Source organism: Triticum aestivum, chromosome 6B (genome assembly GCF_018294505.1).
Source record: "Triticum aestivum cultivar Chinese Spring chromosome 6B, IWGSC CS RefSeq v2.1, whole genome shotgun sequence".
NCBI lineage: Eukaryota > Viridiplantae > Streptophyta > Magnoliopsida > Poales > Poaceae > Triticum > Triticum aestivum.
In genome coordinates this window covers 448,763,496-448,769,248 of record NC_057810.1, presented here as the reverse complement: position 1 = coordinate 448,769,248, position 5,753 = coordinate 448,763,496, and positions in this window count along the sequence as shown.

Here is a 5,753-nt window from a genome sequence, read left to right as displayed (position 1 = left end):
ACGGCAAAGGCCTTTGCCGTCCGCCAGGCATGCCTTTGGTGTCAGCCATGGTGGACGGCAAAGTGCCTGATTCCTGTAGTGTTAGTTTTATTTGACGGGTGTGTTGTGCTGGACACCATTATTGTGACTCAAATCTCTTTTGCCATGTTATAATGACATAAATACCTATGTACCAACATGCCAGCTCTCCCTCTATCTCACTACAGTACAATAAAGTGTGGGGCCTACTTGATCCCAACAGTGTTCTTATTTTCCTGTAAAATTATTCGCTTGGTTACTCCTGACAAGTGGGGCCATACTTATCATTGTGAGAGTCGGCTTATTTTTGTCATATAACATGGTCAACAGGTTTGACGTCAAAATAACAATGTCTAATGACATTTTTTAGCAAACATCTAATGGAACGATAACATTTTTTAGATATCTAATTGCATTTTTGAGCAAGCATCTCACAGATCGATGGCATTTTTGAGTAGTTGTAACTTCTAATGGCAAAACTGACTAGTGATACACAACTAGTGGCATAAATAATAAGAATCCAAGAATTAAATAGGTATGCTAATTTTTAATAGAATTTAGCACCCCATTTAAGCATGTACTAGCTTTTTAAATAGTACTATATGGATAATTTGGCGACGAGCGCTCTCTATATGTACCGCCTTTTTTCTTTAATTTCATCTTGTTAGTTTTGCTCCATGGTGCAATCCATCGATACTACTACTGTACAAAAGTATACATTTTTAAAAGGCTAGAGGGCGGGGCAGTCTCGCTTGGTCGATTTCACGAGAGGCGAGGGCCTTTGTGATTTGACGACTCATTACTGCTGGAAGGCGGGGCCTTGTGATTTGAGTGCTCATACAAATGTTGCCGACAACCTGAGGAGGAGCAAAGAACCGTGCAGTATACTCAAGTTTTCCACTGGACTACTAGTATGATGGAGGAGCACGAAACACGGCAGCCCAGTACGATATGGCGATAAAAATGATCTAATTTGCTAGTCATCGATCCCACAACGCCGCTCACTGTTAGCATTATTCTATTTATGCCTCACAGAGAACGTGACACGTGCGGCGAAACACCCGAAGCAAAAGAAGAAACAGGACACAGGAGCAAAACAAGAAGGACGATTATCACACCAAGAAAAGAAGGAACACACACACACAAGTTTGGAGCGCTGCTCTCTACTAGTACATGAAGGGTTGCTGGCCACGAAGTCGTAACTACTTCTTCATCGCCTCCACGACCTCCATCTCCTTGCGCGTCTCCTCCGCCATCTTCTTTATTCTGTCCATGATGCGGGATTTCTCGACGCGAGCCTTCATCATCTGTTCCACGACGGCATTACGTACCTTGACAGCAGTCGGGTGCTTGATGCGGAGCTTCGCCAACTCCTCCTTCTGTTCCATGATGAGGGCCTGCAACATCTTCATGGAGGAACTACTCTCCTCATGCAGCTTCTTCCGGCCGGTGTTCTCCTCCTTCAGCAGGTCAAGCTCGTGGCAGAGCTTCGCCTTGTCCTCCTGAAGTTGCAGGATTTCGCTGGTCGCCTTCTTATCCGACACAATGCTCTTCTTCAGCAGCATCACCAAGCTGGCGGTAAACTCCCCGTGCTCATTGAGCTCAGCGGGCACGTCGTCGAGGCTCTCCTTCAGTAGCTCCACCAAGCCGTCGATGAACTCCTCCTGCTTATTGAGCTGATCGGGCATGTTGTCGAGGGATAACAACTCCAGCGCCGCCAAGTTGGCATGTTCGCCTCCGCGGCTAGGGCGCTCCTGGGAGCCCTCGCCTATCTCTACCAGGCGGCGATCCCTCTCTTTTTTCCACGACCTTGGTTGCCTCTCCCTTGTTACAAGTAGTTCTCTACCTAGAGCTCTGCACACCGGCCATGGAAAGGACGGATGAACAAGAAAGACTTTTGAGGAGGAAGAGGTAGAGTGATTTTCGGCTAGGTACTAGTTTCCCTTTTTATAACCTAGTACTAGCACTAGTACTAAAACTTGCATAGTGGGAACATGTTCGGGTTTGATATGTACTACTCCCTCCGTCTAGGTGAATAAGTCATCTTAGGTTATGCATCGTGACCAAGGAGGAGGGGAAAACGAGAGAACTTAATGTTTATTTGCTAATTAATAGCACTGCATGCAATGAACTAACCACTTCATGTCGTGTTTGTTGTCTCAAGTCATTAAAAGCTTGCACACCACACATCTCTTATTGGTTGATATGTCAAGAAACAAGAAACGAGGTAGAAGTTAATGCACCATGCCTAAGTGTTTTGGGATTATTTAGTTTTCATAAGATAACTTACACACGTAGACGGAGGGAGTACTAGATGTGAGCAGGTTTGCACTTATAATTATACTATACATTTTGGAATGTGATGGGAACAAGCTAAAGATTAATTGATGGTTTTTGTTTTGAGGCCCAAAACGGCTCCTGATGAGTTTCCTAGAACCAAAATTTCAAGTACTAGTGCTCAAATACGGTCGCACAAGTCAGTGATGTAACTGGTCGTACATGTCAGACCAAGCCGATGTGTGCCGCGGGTCCAACCGACCGTCTATTGGTGCGACCGACCATAAGTATTACGCGATGGAGACTTCTGGTTGTGGCATCGGGTGATTGTCACAACAAAGCATTCAAAAGCTAGTTAATTAAAAAAAGCATTCAAAAACTAGTGATAAATCAATTACCATCTTTTTCCAAACGACCAAGTGTTTTCACAGGAATACAATACATATAGATGGATTGATTGTCACGGTTGCAAACCGCCATGGCGCCACAAGTTCACTTCAGCAGCAACCGAGTAGGTCACTGCATCACCGGCGGGGAAGGAGGGCAGCTTGATACGTCCATTTTGCATCATGCTTTTATGTCAATATTTATTGCATTATGGGCTGTTATTACACATTATATCTCAATACTTATGGCTATTCTCCCTTATTTTACAAGGTTTAGCATGAAGAGGGGGAATGCCGGCAGCTGGAATTCTGGCTGGAAAAGGAGCAAACGTTGGAAACCTATTCTGCACAACTCCGAAAGACCTGAGACTCCACGAAACAACTTTTCAGATTTAATAAGATTTTTTGGGCAAAAGAAATAGGCCAGGGGCCCCACACCCTCTCTAGGAGACAGGGGGGCGCCCCCCATAGGGCGCGCCCCCTGTCTCCTGGGCCCCCTGGTGGGCTTCCGGCTGCCATCTTCTGCTATATGAAGGGTTTTCACCTGGAAAAATCGTGGGCAAGCTTACGGGACGAAACTCCGCCGCCACGAGGCGGAACCTTGGCGGAATCAATCTAGGGCTCTGACGGAGCTGTTCTGCCGGGGACACTTCCCTCCGGGAGGGGGAAATCATCACCAACATTATCACCAACGATCCTCTCATCGGGAGGGGGTCAATCTCCATCAACATCTTCACCAGCACCATCTCATCTCAAAACCCTAGTTCATCTCTTGTATCCAGCCTTGTATCGAAACAACAAATTGGTACCTGTGGGTTGCTAGTAGTGTTGATTACTCCTTGTAGTTGATGCTATTTGGTTTACTTGGTGGAAGATCATATGTTCAGATCCTTTATGCATATTATTACCCCTCTTATTATGAACATGAATATGCTTTGTGAGTAGTTACGTTTATTCCCGAGGACATGGGTGAAGTCTTGCTATTAGTAGTCATGTGAATTTGGTATTCGTTCGATATTTTGATGAGATGTATGTTGTCTCTCCTCTAGTGGTGTTATGTGAACGTCGACTACATGAAACTTCACCATTATTTGGGCCTAGAGGAAGGCATAGGGAAGTAATAAGTAGATGATGGGTTGCTAGAGTGACAGAAGCTTAAACCCTAGTTTATGCGTTGCTTCGTTAGGGGTTGATATGGATCCATATGTTTAATGCTGTGGTTAGGTTTACCTTAATACTCCTTTTTGTAGTTGCGGATGCTTACAATAGGGGTTAATCATAAGTGGGATGCTTGTCCATGTTATGGCAGTACCCAAGTGCCGGTTCACCCACATATCAAATTATCAAAGTACTGAACGCGAATCTTATGAACGTGATGAACACTAGCTTGACGATAATTCCCAATGTGTCCTCGGGAGCTCCTTCTTCATTATTAGAATTTGTCCAGGCTTATCCTTTGATACATAAAGGATTGGGCCACCTTGCTGCACTCTATTTACTTTATTTACTTTTTGCTCGTTACTATTTATCTTATCACAAAACTATCTATCACCTACTATTTCAGTGCTTGCAGAGAAAACCTTACTGAAAACCGCTTATCATTTCCTTCTGCTCCTCGTTGGGTTTGACACTCTTACTTATCGAAAGGACTACGATAGATCCCCTATACTTGTGGGTCATCAAGACTCTTTCTGGCGCCGTTGCCGGGGAGCGTAGCGCTCGTGGTGAGTGGAACTTGGTAAGGAAACATTTATATAGTGTGCTGATTTTTTGTTACTTGTTACTATGGAAACTAATCCTTTGAGGGGCTTGTTTGGGGTATGTTCACCCCAACCATAAGAGCAAAGAGATGCTCCTCAACCTACTGAACCTTATGAAAATATTCACTTTGAGATTACTTTGGGTATGATAGAGAAACTGCTAGCTAATTCGCAGGAGATGGAACATTGCATCCCGACTTACACCTCATCTTTGTGGATGAAGTTTGTGGATTATTTAAGCTTGCAGGTATTCTCGATGATGTTGTCAAAAGGAAGGTCTTCCCTTTATCTTTGAAGGGATATGCAATAACATGGTATAGGCTATGTGATGATACGAGATATTGGAATTATAAGCGATTGAAGTTGGAATTTCACCAAAAGTTCTATCCTATGCATCTTGTTCATCATGATCGTAATTACATATATAATTTCTGGCCTCGAGAAGGAGAAAGCATCGCTCAAGCTTGGGGGAGGCTTAAGTCAATGTTGTATTCATGCCCCAATCATGAGCTCTCTCGGGAAATGATTATTCAGAATTTTTATGCTCGGCTTTCTCTTGATAATTGCAACCTGCTTGATACTTCCTGTGCTGGTTCTTATATGCTGAAGACTATTGATTTCAAATGGGACTTATTGGAAAGAATTAAATGCAACTCTGAAGATTGGGGTTCCGACGATGGTAAGGAGTCAGGTATGACACCTAAGTTTGATTGTGTTAAATCTTTTATGGATACCGATGCTTTCCGTGGATTTAGCTCTAAGTATGGACTTGACTCTGAGATAGTAGCTACTTTTTGTGAAACTTTTGCTACTCACGTTGATCTCCCTAAAGAGAAGTGGTTTAAATATAATCCTCCCGTTGAAGTGAAAGTAGTTGCACCTATTACAGTCGAAGAGGAGACTATTACATATAGTGATCCTATTATTCCTACTGCTTATGTCGAAAAACTTCCTTTTCCTCTTAGGATAAAAGATCATGCTAAATATTCGACTGTTGTTCGTAAGAGCAATGTTAGAACTTATACACCTCCTGAGCAAATCAAAGTTGAACCTAATGTTGCTATTGTTAAAGATCTCTTGTCTGATAATATTGATGGGCATGTTATTTATTTCTATGATGAAACTGCTAGAATTGCCAAACCTTGTGCTAAAGATAAACATAGACCTATGGTAGGCATGCCAGTTATTTCTGTTAAAATAGGATATCATTGTTATCATGGCTTATGTGATATGGGTGCTAGTGCTAGTACAATACCTATTGACTTATACAACGAAATTAAGCATGATATTGCACCTGCTGAGTTAGAAGATA